The 16,106-nt window shown below is 42.6% G+C and overlaps 1 protein-coding gene across 3 annotated transcripts in view; it reads left to right on the forward strand.

The window, feature by feature from the left end:
- plekhg7 (pleckstrin homology domain containing, family G (with RhoGef domain) member 7) overlaps positions 1 to 16,106 on the forward strand; it is an 85,635-nt gene that overhangs the window by 21,069 nt on the left and 48,460 nt on the right. The window lies entirely within an intron of this gene.

The following is a 16,106-nucleotide window of genomic DNA, read 5'->3' on the forward strand; positions in this document are numbered from 1 at the left end:
GTCGTGTTGGGCTCTCTTTGAGGGGTCTGTGATTCAGGTTCAGAGCCTGAGACAAACCTCTTTACTCAAAAGCCAGGGAAAATGGAAGGTTACAGTTGACACCCCATTTAACATCGACAGCGCGCGCTTCCACAGTGCGGATTAGAAAGAAAAACCCCAAAAGCTCGAAGCCTGAGGTAGATAAAGGGATTTTAACCCAAAATCCTTACAGATTTGTTGTGTGTTTCCAGTGTTTTGTCACTTTATATCTTTCACATGTTATTTTCTGATTTGTATCATTTTTATTTCAAACATAATAAAAACCAGGGTGTGATGCTATTGTTATTTTACTAGGCTAATCATGTGAGATTAAATTCTAAATTGAGAATTTAAATTTACATTTAGGGGAGGCAGTGGCATAGTGGTATTGACACTGGACTAGTATTCCAGAGGCCCTGGATAATGCTCTGGGGACCTGGGTTCGAATCCCACCACGGCAGATGGTAAAATTTCAATTCAATAAAAATCTGGAATTAAAAGTCGGATGATGACCATGAAACCATTGCCAATTGTCGTAAAAACCCATCCAGTTCACTAATGTCCTTTAGGGACAGAAATCTGCCAACCTTATCTGGCCTGGCCTACATGTGACTCCAGACCCATAGCAATGTGGTTGACTCTTAGGGATGGGCAATAAATGCTGGCCTAGTCCACATCCCATGAACGAATATAAAAAGAAATCTGGAAATAAGAAGTTGGCCAGTAACAGTGATCAGTGAAGCTGTCAGATTATGGTAAACTGCCCAACTGGTTCCCTGTTGCCCTTTAGGGAAGGAAACCTGCCCCCCTTACCCAGTCTGGCCTATATGTGGTTGACATATAACATGTAGCATATAACATATGTATATATTTAACTGGTTTCTTTTTTGGTCTAACAAGTAACTTAGTCATAGCAAACCGGTTAGGGGTGGACAATAAATGCTGGCCTTGCCACACTCAGAGAATGAATAAAAAGTTCAAAAGCAGTATAAATTGCACCAATGATTGTGTCACTGTGCTATTGTTCATAAACATGACAAAATATATTCCATGGCAACTAATGCTTAAATGGTGTTATTGTCTCAATAGAAATCCAAAGAGCTTTTTTTTTAACCTTATAGGGTGGGACTCAGTTGCGTGGCCTAAGTACAACACCCACTCAAATATATCTTTATGCTGCCTGCTTCCCTGTAAACCCAGTTGGAATGAGATGGTCACTGGTTACATTCACTGCAACTACGTCATGATACCATCAATTTGTGATGAAAAACATACCTACATACAAACATGCAAATTAGGAGCAGGAGTAGGCCACTCGGCCCCTCGAGCCTGCTCTCCCACTCAATAAGATCATGGCTGATCTGATTGTAACCTCAACTCCGCATTCCAGTCTACCCCAATAACCTTTCACCCCCTTGCTTATCAAGAATCTATCAAGCTCGCCCTCCTAAAAATATTCAAAGATTCTGCTACATCCACCACCATTTTAAGGAAGAGCATTCCAAAGACTCATGACCCCCTGAGAGAAAATATTTCTCCTCACCTCTGTCTTAAATGAGTGACCTCTTATTTTTAAACAATGACCGCCTAGTTCTAGATTCTCCCACAAGAGGAAACATCCTTTCCACATCCACCCTTTCGAGACCCCTTAGGATCTTATATGTTTCAATCGAGCATTTGTATGTTCGTAAACAGGATGGGCATATAGACGTGACAATTTCATGATTGGGATTGGCCACGTACACAGTAAGGGAGATGCAAAGAGTTTGGACAACAAAAATTTGGGATTTCATAAATAGGAACAAATAGGGGCCAATCTGAGAAGTTGGATAATGCATCAGTCAGGCCACTATTGTATGATACAAATACAGAAAAGGGTAGGAAAACTCAGCAGGTCTAGCAGCATCTATGGAGAGAAACAGAGTCAATGTTTTGAGTCCATATGACTCTTCTTCAGCTCTGAAGAAGAGTCATACAAACTCAAAACATTATCTGTTTCTCTCTCCACAGATGTTGCCAGACCTGCTGAGTTTTTCCACCATTTTCTGTTTTTATTTCAGATTTCCAGCATCTGCAGTATTTTGCTTTTATCTCACTGTTGTATGTTGTTGTATGTGCTTGCATGCCATTGTAATGTAAAGGTGCTCGGCAGAGCAAAGGTTAACATGGGACTGGAGAATAGCACCACCCAAGTATGATGTATGGAGTCACATGGTCATAGACTAAGAGAACAGTCTAGAGGTAACACTCTAGAAGCAGCTTAGCCTGCATAGTGAGCAGCACCATGCATGACAATAACCTGGGATCTTTAAATAGTTAAAGGGTACCAATAAAGGGTTCATGTTCAAACACACAAGACCTTCTCATCAATGAGGCATCACTGCGCACCATATTACAAAAGCTACTGTTAAGATTGTTTTGTTCAGCTTTGGGACCTCCTGGTATACAAAAGGTATTAAAACTATACATAACATATAGCGCAGATTCACTGAGTTCATGTGAAGGGTGAAAAATTGTGGTTATGAGGAGAGACTTGAGATAATGGGACTGTTGCCACAGGAGCACAGAGAGTAAGAGGAGATTCAATTGAGTTGTTTTTGAAGTGATTCAATCAATTATAATTGCCGTTAAGAGAAAGGGGAATTAGAGATTAGGATAAGTTTATTTTCATAGGAGCAAAAGAATGGGAGGCCATTCAGCCCATCAAGGATGGTCACCATTCAAGAAAGTGATGCTTAATCTGTCTCATAACTCCATTTATCAGTTGTTGCTCCATATCCCCGATACCTCAGTCCTGAAAGCTCCAACTGAACCCCAGCATCCATAGCCTTTTGGGGGAAGAGAGTTCTCGATTTCCACTAACCTTTGTGTGGAAAAGTGCTTCCTGATTTCACTCCTGAACGGCCTAGCTCTAATTTTAGATTATGTGCCCTTGCTCTTGATTCCCCATCAGAGGAAATTGTTTCTCTGTAACTATCTTACGAAATCCTTCTGTCATTTTAAAAATCTTGATCACGTCGTCCCTCAGTCTCCTAAACTCCTCGAGAGAATAGAATACCAATTTATTGCAACCTGTCCAATCCTTTAAGCCCTCGTATTATTCTGGTAAATTTATACTGCACCTCCTCCAAAGGCCAGTCTATCCTTCCTGAGTTGCAGTGTCAAAACTGCATGCAGTTACTCCAGATGGAATCTGGATGGGATCTGACCAATTTATCTGGCCTGAGATAAAGGCCCCTCGCAGTCAACCTCCTTTACACAGAGAGTTGTTAAATTATAAGATGTTATACCACTGGAAATGTTTCATGTAGAGGCATCTTTTGGGGCAAGGAAAGAAAGAACTTGCATTTCTGTAGTGCCTTTCAAGAAATCCCAACGCACTTTTATTTATTCTTTCATGGGATGTGGGCGTCACTGGCAAGGCCAGTATTTGATGCCCATCCATAATTTCCCTTACCTGAGTGCCTTGCTAGGCCATTTCAGAGTCAGCCACATTACTGTGGGTCTGGAGTCACATGTAGGCCAGACCAGGTAAGGACAGCAGATTTCCCCCCCTAAAGGGCATTAGTGAGCCAGATGGGTTTTTACGAGAATTGATGATAGCTGTCATGGTCACCACCACTGAGACTAGCTTTCAATTCCAGATTTTATTAATTGAATTTAAATTCCGCCAGCTGCTGTGGTAGGATTTGAACCCATGCCCCAGGTCACTAGCCTGGGCCTCTGGATTACTAGTCCACTATGCCACTGTCTACCCATTGGCTTTATAGCCAATGAAGCACCTCTGAAGTGTGGTTATAATGTAGAAAACGTGGCAGCCAACTTACGCACAGCAAGCTCCAAAAAACAACAATGTGATAATGACTAGAGTTTGTTCTCTAAAGGCCGGACCTTCACAGATTCGGGAAAACTCTGCAGACCTTTAAAAATGGCAGTGGGGCGCAGATGTGGAAGCCATGCCCCCATTTCCAACAGATCCAATTTTTGCCAGTAGAGAAAAGGGGATAGGGCATGACTTACACAGGCAGGAAACCCAAACTCAGCTGGGCCATTTGAACTTAGTGTTGAGCTTTACTATTGCAAGGGCCATAACCCACAGAGTGGGAGTCACTACAGTAGCCCTAAATGCTCTTGAAAGGCAGTTAAGTTCTGTATAACTGTAATGATCAGAAGTTTTTTTTAAATACTCGACTCTTTAAACCTTAAAAAAACAGGGTACAGCTGTCACTGAGAGTGAAACAAACCTCTGCTGGACTGCTTTGGTTGACATGCTATCTGTTGCAGGTTATCAAAAACAGTAGCATTTGGTTGTATGACTTCAATAGAGTTCTTTGTTGGCATTTCCCCAAGGGCTATTATTTTTCTTGGTGAAGGCTTGGCTGAGTTTCAAAGGCAACACATCCCAGCAAGAGATTCTGAGCTCACAGTTTGAGTGACAGTTTAAAGACACTATTAAAGAATTAGTTGTCTTTGATGTGGGATCTCAGTAGAAATTTGTTTTTATAAGAGATTAACCATTTAGAAATTTAAAGGCATTGAGTTTTTTTTGATACAATGCTGCACAACAGACTTGCGAGCAAAGTTGGAGCTCATGGAATAAAAGGGACAGTAGCAACATGGATATAAAATTGGCTGAGTGACAGGGCACAGAGAGTAATGGTTAGTGGATGTTTTTCAGACTGGAGGAAGGTTTGTAGTGAAGTTCCCCAGGGGTCAGTGTTAGGACCCCTGTTTTTCCTGTTATATTAATGACCTAGACCTTGGTGTACAGGGCACAATTACAAAATTTGCAGATGATATAAAACTTGAAAGCATTGTGAACTTTGAGGAGAATAGTGTAGAGCTTCAAAAGGACATTGACAAGTTGAATTTGGTGGCAGGTGGCAGATGAGGTTCAATGTGGAGAAATGTGAAGTGATTCATTTTGGTAGGAAGAACATGGAGAGGTAATATAAAATAAAGGTTACAATTCTAAAGGGGGCGCATGAGCAGAGGGACCTGGGTGAATATGTGCATAAATCATTGAAGGTGGCAGGACAGATTGAGAGCATGGTTAATAACACATACAGTATCCTAGGCTTTATTAATAGGGGCATAGAAAAAGCAAGGAGTAAAAACAGAAAATGCTGGAAAAACTCAGCAGGTCTGGCAGCATCTGTGCAGAGAGAAACAGAGTTAACGTTTCGAGCCCACATGACTCCAGAGCTGAAGGGAGGTAGAAATGTGAAGGATTTTATACTGTTTAAGAGGAAGTGGAGCAGGTGGAGCAAAATAGAAGGTCAGGGATAGGTGGGAGTTCAGGAGAGATTGACAAAGATGTCATGGACACAAGACAAAGGGAGTGTTAATAGTAGTGTTAAAAACTAAAGGAGTTGCTGATAGTGGCATAAAGGGAAGATAGCAGAATGTATTAATAGCAGAACAAGTGTCAGTGCTCTGTGAAAGCAACACAAGAACTAATGACAGATGGCCCTGGGATGGTGGGGGTGGGAAAGAAAAATTTGATTAAAAAAGGGTCAAGATGGAGGAGAAAGCAAGAGCAAGGATGTTATGATGAACTAGTTTGGCCTCAGCTGGAATATTGCGTCCAGTTCTGGGAGCCACACTGTACGAAGGATATGAAGGTATTTGAGAGAGCGGTTCCAGAGATAAGGTGCTTCAGTTATGAAGATAGATTGAAGAAGTTAGGACCGTTTCCCTTGGAGAAGAGAAGGCTGAGAGATTTGACAGATGTATTCAAAAGTCATGAGGGGTCTGGAAAGAGTAGATACTCTGTGAAAGGATCAAGAACACAAGAGCACAGATTTTAAAATAATTAGCAAAAGAAGCAAAAGTGTTATGAGAAAAAACTTTTTCACACAGCGAGTGGTTAAGGTCTGGAATGCACTGCCTGAGTGTGGGGTGGAGGCAGTTTCAATCGAAGCATTCAAAAGGGAATTAGACTGTTATCTGAAAAGGAAGAATGTGCCCTCTGAGTCCTGTATCATTTTGTGTCAATAATATTTTTATGTTGCTTCAATTAATGTTTTGCCTTTCATGATGTCAGATTTCCTAAGGCACTACACAGTTAAATTAATTTGAAGTACAATCACTGTTATAGTTAATGTGGCAACCAATTTGCTTTGAGCAAGATCTCACAAACAGCGGTGAGATAAATAGTCAGAGTATAGAAATGTAGAGAATGCTATCTGAAGATGGCTAAGGTCTATTTAGTTCACTTTTTACTATCCTGATACTGTGGTTGCATGATACAATAATAATGGAGTTATTGACTAATCATAGACTAATTGGTAGAGATTAATTGCTAACAACAGACCAAGACATGAGGGGTGGTATTAATGGAGGTGTCACACCAGATGGCAAGAGACTCATGTCGCTTCTTTTAGGGAAAGCTGTTGAATTAAGCGCCACCCAGGCACTTAACTGACCAGCCGCTGCCTTCCCCAGGATCAAGGACCCCAGGGGCAGAAAGTCCTGCCCACTGAGAGCTGTTGGCCATTCAGAGGCATTGCCATTGGGGAGCTCCAGTGATGGAGTTTTGGGAACCACAGATCCAAAGTCACCTGCTCCTCTCAAGCACATTATGGTGACCATTTCATGCCTCAAATTACTCTCATGCTGTAATCCAAAATATTATTTTCTGAAAGAAATCTACCTAACTAGCATTTGAATGAAGCAGAACCACAAAGGTAATAATCTCCGGATTACTACCTGAGCCACATGAAAGTTGGCGTAAATAAGATTAGAGAGGTAAATGCGTGGCTGAAAGATTGGTGTGGGAGAAATGGGTTCCGATTCATGGGGCACTGGCACCAGTGCTGGGGAAGGAGAGAGCTGTTCCATTGGGACGGGCTTCATTTGAGCCATGCTGGGACCAGTGTCCTGGCGAATCGTATAACTAGGGTTGTAGATAGGACTTTAAACTAATTGGAGCGGGGGAGGGTTCAATTGAAGGGAAGTTTAAAAAATCAAAAAGAAACGAGAGAGCAGAGGTGCAGGGTAGTGAAGAGGCAAACAATAATCAAAGTGTGACAGGAAGGGGCAGAAAATGTAAGCAGAAGAACGCAGCAGAAATTAGAACTAGAATGAGTAATTTTTATGACCATGCAGTTGGTACTGCTGAGTTATTTAAAAAAAATCCCAGAGGGAAACTTTAAACAACTGTCATAACCTATAATTTTAAGTGTTATGTTTGAGATGCAACTCTAAATTCAGGAATTATACCACCAGTTCTCGAGAGGTTTTATATTAAGCTAAATGAAACATTTTATTAATTTTCACAAGTTAAATATACACATGGCTACAAATTACTACGATCATAACTTTTAACAAATTCCCAAACTAATTTCCAGTCAGGCAATAGAAACCCACAGACTTAACCAGACACCAGGCAAAGCATTTTTACCTTATGAATTCAAAATGTGGTTCTTTTCACTTTGGCTCCTGTGGAGACAGTTGGAGGCTTACAATTGCCTTATGATCTCACATTGCCTCTGCCCTGCACACACAAAACTGCTGAAGTTATTCCTACCGCCCCCATTGAATGTAAATTCTCATTGTATCACCAACCTCTGAACTAAACCTCTCGAACAATAAAACCCCTTTCATAGTACTAATTTTATTAGTAATATAAACATATGGCTTGGTATCTGCTAGATAGGCGGGTCAGTTTTCACCCCACTTCTTGAATGCTCTGTTCAAAAAATGCAAATGCACACTATCTCTCTTACATCTCAAAACTAGAACACATCAAAGCACCCAGACTAGCTGGCTTTAATCCAGTTAAGACACACCCATAGACCACTATTTTAAAAGAAAAATATTTTCCAATAATATATACATTAATAGCTTCACGACAGTAATTATGGTAAAAAGTCAAAACTTAAGGCTCTTTATCTGAAGACATGCAGCATTTGTAACAAGATAGATGAGTTGACAGCACAAATAGAAATAAATGAATATGACTTGATAGCTATTACAGAGACATGGTTGCAGGGTGACCAAGGCTGGGAACTCAATATTCAAGTGTTTTTGATGTTCTGGAAAATAGGCAAAAAGGAAAAGGAGGTGGGGTAGCTTTGTTAATAAAGGAAGGTATCAGTGCGGTGGTGAGTAGTGATTTAGGTGCAATAGATCGTGATATGGAATTAGTTTGGGTAGAAATAAGGAATAGCAAGGGGAAGAAGTTGTCTAAAGCTGGCTGGGAAAATAGACTAAGGGGAAGGTCGGTGGATGAGCAGTGGCAGACGTTGAGCAGGCATTTCATAACGTTCAGCAAAAATTTATCCCGGTCAAAAAGGAGGACTCAGTAAGAAGGATGGACCACCCATGATCAACAAAGCTGGTCAAGGAGATTATCCAAACAAAAACTAAGGCATACAAAGTGGCAAAAACTAGTGGTAGGCCAGAGAATGAGGATTTTTTTTTGGGAACCAGCAGTTGATGACTAAAAAGCTAATAAAGAGGGAGAAAATTGATTATGAAAGTAAATTGGCAAGAAATATAAAAACAAACAGCAAGAGATTCTGCGGGTATATAAAGAGAGTGGCTAAAGTGAGCATGGGACCCTTGGAGGATGCGACTGGAGAATTGATAACGGGAAACAGGGAAATGGCAGATAATTTAAACCGATATTTTGCAGCGGTCTTCACGGTGGAGGACACTGTAAACATCCCAAAGATATCAGATAGGCGAGGAGTTAATGGGAGGAAAGATCTTGTAACGGTCTCTATCATGAGGGACAAAGTATCAGACAATTAATGGGACTAAAGGCAGACAAGTTGCCAGGCCCTGATGGCCTGCATCCAAGGGTTTTAAAGGAAGTGGCTGCAGAGATAGTGGAGGCATTGGTCGAAAAATTCCAGAACTCACTGGATTCCGAGAGGGTCCCAGCGGTTTGGAAAACCGTTAACATGACACCCCTGTTCAAGAAAAGAGGGAGACAAAAAGCAGGAAACTAGGCCAATCAGCCAAACATCTGTCATTGGGGAAATGCTAGAGTCCATTATTAAGGAAGAAATAGCAGGACACTTAGAAAAGATTAACACAAACAGAATCAACATGGTTTTGTGAAAGGGAAATCATGTTTGACAAATTTGTTAGAGTTCTTTGAGGATATAACAAGCAGAGTTGATAAAGGGGAACTGGTAGATGTGTATTTGGATTTCCAGAAAGCATTTGATAAGGTGCCACATAAAAGGTTATTGCACAAGGTAGGAGCTCACAGTATTGAGGATTGGTTAACACGCAGAAGACAGAGAGTCGGGATTAATATGTCTTTTTCAGGTTGGAAAGACGTAACTAGTGGACTGCCACAAGGATCAGTCCTAGGGTCTCAATTATTTACTATCTATCTTAATGACTTGGAGGAGGGGGCAGAGGGTAATGTATCCAAATTTACTGACAATGCAAAAATAGGTTGGAGGGTATGTTGTGATGAGGATATAAGGACTGTGCAAGGGGAATAGACAGGTTGAGGAGTGGGCAAAAACTCGGCAGATGGAGTTTAACATAGGAAAGTGTGAGGTCATGCACTTTGGTAGGAAGACTAATATTTAAATGGATTGAGACTCCAAAAAAGTGCAGCAAAGAGGGATCTGAGTGTTCTTGTGCATGAAACACAAAAGGTTAGCATGCAGATGCGGCAAGTAATTAAGAAGGCAAATGAAATTTTGGCCTATATTGCTAGGGGGTTGGAGTTTAAAAATAGGGAAGTCTTGTTACAACTGTACAGGATATTGGTAAGGCTGCACCTGGAGAACTGTGTACAGATTTGGTCCCTGTATTTAAGAAAGGACATAACTGGCATTGGAGGCAGTTCAAAAGAGATTCACTAGGCTGATTCCTGGGATGAAGGGGTTGACTTATCAAGAACAGCTAAACAGGTAAGGCCTTTATTCATTAGAGTTTAGAAGAATGAGGGGTGATCTTATTGAAACATATAAGATTCTGAGGGGCCTTGACAGGGTAGATGTTGAGAAGATGTTTCCACTAGTGGAGGAATCTCGAACTAGGGGACGTAGTTACAGAATAAGGAGCCACTCATTTAAAATTGAGATGCGAAGGAATTTCTTCTCTCATAGGATAGTGAATATCTGGAATTCTCTACCCCAGAGAGTTGTGGAGGCTAAATCACTGAAAGTATTTAAAGAGGAGGTAGATAGATTTTTGAAATATCGGGAGTTGAGAGTTATGAGGAGCTGGCATGAAAGAGGAGTTGAGGCCTGGGGCAGATCAGCCATGATCTTATTGAATGGCGGGGTAGGCTTGAGGGGCCGAATGGCCTACTCCTGTTTCTTATGATGTTCTGTTCAAACTGCTTCCACCCACTCCTGAGGCCACCTGTTCCATAGATTGACTTCTTGCTGACTGAAACATTGGCTGAATTTTCCTGGCTCCATAGTAGTAGGCTTGGAGGTGAGGAGGGAAAGCTGGGAAAATAGTGGGGAGCTGAATCAGGACAGCTCCCTACCACTCGGGAATGTTCCCAGGGGCAGCTACTGAATGAAGGCAGGAGGCCAATTTGCAAGCGAGGGCCCCAGTTTGGGGTGGCTTTGCAGCACCCTTGGGGAGAAGCCCCCCACCCCGATCCCCTAAACAGCATGTGACAGCTTCCTGCTTCATGAAGATGATCTGCCTGTGGCAGGCTGTGGGATGGGGGAGAGGGTCCCTCCATGCCCTAAAGTGGTGGCCACCAGAAGGAAAGGCTGCTCTCCCTGCTCAAAACTGGAGGCTTCTCAGGAGGGGTTTCCCCCCTAGGGCTCTACCCTTTTGAAATCTTCATATAAATTTTCATCCTACTTTTAAGGTGCCCACACAGACCCCAGTATGCCTCAGCTGTACCCACCTCCCTCAGTGGAATCTGCCCAGGCTCTCGAACTGCAGATCCTCTGAGCTGGCAGCATCACACAAGTGTCAGGCAATGACCATCTCCAAAAAGAGAAAATCGAGCATCACCCCTTGATGTTCAATGGCATTACCATCACTGAATCCCCCACTATCGACATCCTGGGGGGTTACCATTGACCAGAAACTGAACTGGACCAGCCATATAATTACTGTGGCTACAAGAACAGGTCAGAGGATAGGAATCTGTGATGAATAGCTCACCTCCTGGCCCCCAAAGCCTGTCCACCATGCACAAGGCACAAGTCAAGAGTGTGATGGAATACTCCCCACTTGCCTGGATGAGTGCAGCTCCCACAACACCCAAGAAGCTTGAAACCATCCAGGACAAAGCAGCCCACTTGATTGGTACCACATCCACAAACGTTCACTCCCTCCACCACCGACCCACAGTAGCAGCAGTGTGTACCATCTACAAGATGCACTGCAGAAACTCACCAAGGCTCCTTCGACAGCATCTTCCAAACCCACGACCACTACCATCTAGAAGGACAAGAGCAGCAGGTAGATGGGAAGACCACCACCTGGAAGTTCCCCTCCAAGCCACTCACCATCCTGATTTGGAAATATATCGCCATTCCTTCACTGTCGCTGGGTCAAAATTCTGGAACTCCCTTCCTCACTGCACTGTGAATGTACCTACATCACATGGACTGCAGTGGTTCAAGAAGGCAGCTCACCACCGCCTTCTGAAGGGTAATTAGGGATGGGCAATAAATGCTGGCCCAGCCAGCGACATCCACATCCCGTGAATGAATAAAAAATAACATTGAGAGCCTGCCTGAGGATGGCGAGTGCAGAGGCAGCCAATTTGGAGTCCGTCCTTGGAAAGATCACTGAGCTGGTCTCGCTTCAGCAGATGTGGGCTTGGGATGTCGGGGTCCGGAAGGCTACTGGAAAATCCTGGCTATTGTTTCCACAAAATCATTTTGAACTTATCTCTCCCCTCACCACCAACACCAAACCCCCCTCTTCAAACACGGGCAGATTCCTTTGATTCTACTGTTTTGGGCAGGCTGTCTTGTCATGCTCTCCATTATCCAGTCCTTTTAAAATCCAAAACCCTCTACTCCAGTGAGAACATGCTCAATTTAAGTAATCCTTCCTCACAATTCAATCTCTTCTTCACCATAATCATTTTAGTTGCCTTTTCTCTATCTTTTCAATAGCTGCAATGTACTTCTTTTATCCTATGATAACCAGAATTGTACACAGTGTTCCACGTGTGGTTACATCAATTATTTATAAAGTGAGAGGATTACTTCACTATTTAGGCTCACTCTCGATCTTTTAACACATTCAAACATCTGAATTTCCAGTTCCCAGGCACCGGTCCAGCATTCTGTGATTTCTGGAAGATTTTTGCCAAACTTTCTGTAGTTTATTCCCTTATTTTGTTAAGGTTAATCATGTCCTGGGATATTTTACATCCATCTGAGAGGGCAGAAAGGCCAAGAGAGGCTCAAAGGCCTCCTGATTTTGAACATCTTCATTAAATTTCCCCTTAACCTTCTCTGCTGCAAGGAGAACAATCCCAGTTTCTCCACGTAATTGGAGACCCTCAGCTGTGGTACCATTTTAGTAAATCTCCTCTACACCCTCTCCAAGGCTTTCACATCCTTCTTAAAATGCTCTGAGATAATTTTCAACTCAAATCAGAAGACTACCTCCAATTCCATGGCCATCAAATTCCCTTCTTATTAAATATGCTGATCACTCACACTGGATTGACTTTTTGAGTAACTTAGTTGATCAGCCAAATCGCTCAGCAAGTTACTTCAGAAAGGCATTTTCACTCTTAGACATCAGGCTGAGACATTCATGTACAAAAGCACCATCCCAAACCCAGAAGGAATCGCCTTTGTTCCCTGGGAAGACCTCATGCAAGAATGAAAAGCTGCAACTGTTCATCACTTGACTGAGCAGCAACAGGACTTCTGCAAACACTTTCCAAAAATCTAACAACTATGCTTGGACAGTTGGACCTTAACTCCTTCATTGTCAAGCCAAACCCTTGCAGCTAATTTGGAAAGAGGAAATCCTCTTTGAGTTGGCAAGTACTGGGTACTGAAACTGGCAACTGTTATAAGGCAGGCCTGGAATGGAAATTTCCTGAATTGGCACTGTGGCTTCTGAGGTTACTCATTGTCTTTACGCCCATTATTGGCGGGTCAGAATTCTCAGATTCAGGACAAACTTGTCAGCATGTCTCACGGTTGGGAGTGAGCTCAGACTTTGCAACAACAATAACGTGTGTTTCTAGAATGCTTTTAACATGGCAACATGTCCCAAAGTGCTTCACAGGAGTGTTATCAAACACAATTAGACATTGAGCCATGTTAATGTCTTGGTAATTACATTCAGGTTTGTTAATGTCAATTACATTGTTACGGTTAAGAGAAACAGGAGATGGGTATTAATTGCTTTGAGCACATATAAACAGGGGGAAGCTAGGACACTGGGTTGAGTGGGTGGAGAACTGAGGGACTGAACAAGTCAATAAACTCCCTCAATAAAGAAAAGCTCTGTGTCTTGGTTTCTACTTCACCAACCGGCTTGGATCCTGTAAATAAGCCACATAAGGAGATATTAGGACAGATGATTAAATGTTTCGCCAAAGAGGTAGATTTTAAGGAGCATCTTAAAGGGGAAGAGGGAGTTGGGGAGGTGGAGAGATTTAGAGAGGGAATTATAGAATTTAGGACCCTGACAGCTGAAAGCATAGCCTCCAATGGTGGAGTGATTAAAATCAGGATACGTATGAGGCCAGCATTGGAAGAATGTAGATATCTCAGAGGGTTGTGGGGCTAGAAGAAATTACAGAGACAGGAAGGAGTGAAGCCATGTAGGGATTTGAAAACAAGGATGAGAGGCACTGTTTAACTGGGAGCCAGTTTAGGTCAATGAGCACCAGGGTGATAAGTGATAAGGGCCTTTTATTTAATTGTAGGGCTGGAAGAGATTATCTTTCTGCCTCGCAACCCTGAATGTGGAAGCTCCATCCACACCATTGGTGACACAGTAGGCAGAATTTTCAGGTCCCATCGTGGTCTGGACGGGTGGCAGACCCAGCCCAAAAATACCGGTTTCCTGGCCCATTCCCACAGCCAGCCATTTTAGAGGAGGGGAGGCTTTGGTGCTGGCACAGCTGCCCCCCCTCTCCACCAAAGGCAGGCAGCCAATTTGGCTCATTAAGATCCTCGTTAAGGACAATATAAGGAGGGCCGATTGGGATTTTCCAGTCAGCCTCAAGTTTCCCCATGTGACAGTGTGGGGGTTTATGGGGGAGGGTGCAGTTTAATTTGCCTGGAGATGGGCACCTCGGGCAGGCTGGGGAGGCAACATGCTAGGCCTAGAGGGCCTCCTTGCCTGCCTGCGTACAGCCACAGGAGTCCTCGAGAGGGATTTCTCAAACAGCCCCCCTGCACTCTCCAGCTCCTCCCCACACCCCCTCAACAGTGGTGGCCTGGTTGCTTTTTTATTGTTTATTTGAATTTTTGATGCAATAGTGCCTCCATGTTGAAGCATCCTCTCGGTTACTTAACCTCTACTACAGGTTGCTGCTGTTCTTAAGCTGGAAGTCCTCTGATTGGCCCTCTAGCTTTGAGACCCTGCCTACTGTTCTTAATTGAATAGGGAACCCCTCTCCATGCCGATTAAGAGGGCACCACCGTGAAACCTCAGGTCCGTAACTGTTTCCCCCCCTACACTGTCACCCCGCTCCCACCCCGCCCCCACCCTCATGGTGAGCAGTTTCAGAGCACGGATTCCTGTTTCCCATCCCCAAAACAAACATCCAGCCCTGTGTGCTGCACAGTTAACCACTCATGGTGCTTAATTTCTTTTTCTGTTGCTAAGGGTAGCAGGGGTAGTTTAATGTTAACATTTTTATGTTTTGCATTATCATTTGCTTTTACCGGGTCTGATGTGGCTGTAAAATGCAACAGTTGATTTTCCCTTCGCTGCTTTGTTGGGTAACAACCTGAAGGCTTCAAAGTTTTGCTTGAGGAGGCCTATTCTTGAAACTTGAGAACTAGAAGCCTTGGCGTAAACTGATTAAGAATATTGGTGATAATCAGGGAATATCGCAAACATGCAATACTACACACACAGACACACATGATTTTTAATGAAATACTGGTACATTTAAAAACAAGGAGACAAAATTAATTGTAGCTTTCAGATAAAGCAAACATAAAGGGCATAGGGAACAATTGGACCCAGAATGATCAAATTTAATAGCCATTAATTATTTTATTTCCCATATATAAATTTCCAGTTCCTACTTATAATGTAATTACACCCTCCCACCAGTCATGACGTTCCAATGTCTCAATTGGCGGGAGGCTGTAATTACCATGTGACATGTTTACGCCCAACCCTTCAGCTTCTGGTATCTCCCTGCACAACCCTCTGACTTGCGGCCTCTTCCCCCTCCCCTACCCACCCTCTCACTGAACCTACTGTTCCCTAACTCACCCTCTTGCCGCTTCCCTGCCTTGAACCTGCATTCCCGTTCAAGATCCCGATCAGGAATTTAACCAATGTTGACATTTGTGCTGAGATTTGGTAAGCATAAAAACGTTTAAAACTCACAAAACAGTTGGTAAGTTAAACTTTTGATAATACCTGTCAATTCTGAATGTATTGAGGGAGGAGCAAAGGTGCTGAAGGCTGTCAGATGCTGTTAGCTGCAACCCATTGCTGTTAATATGTCATGTGGGAGAGGCTAATCTGTTCAAGTAAAATTTTAATATAAGTCTAAGAAGACACAGGACAATTTAACAGGCAAATTTAACCATGTTTTGGTAATACATGCAATATTTTGAAATTTAAAATCATTTGTTTAAACCTTATTTTGGACAACAGAAATTATAGTTACTGAGAGAAAAAATATCAAAGCATTTTGAGAGAATTGTAGGAACTCAGTGGCCAGATTATTCAATCATAATGAGGAGTTCTCATTAGGAGTTCCATTATTAATTAGGAACTTGTAAAGGAAAAAAATTAACAACAAATTGTGGCTTAAACAAAATGACGAGAACTCCAACAATGCCGATGGGAAGTGTGTCAAGATCTATCCCTCAATCAACACCTAAAACAGACTATCTGGTCATTATCTCATTGCTGTTTGCGGGAGCTTGCTGTGCTCCCTACATTACAACAGTGACTACATGAAACAT

This window comes from Cetorhinus maximus, chromosome 12, assembly GCF_964194155.1.
Source record: "Cetorhinus maximus chromosome 12, sCetMax3.hap1.1, whole genome shotgun sequence".
In the NCBI taxonomy this organism is placed as follows: Eukaryota; Metazoa; Chordata; class Chondrichthyes; order Lamniformes; family Cetorhinidae; genus Cetorhinus; species Cetorhinus maximus.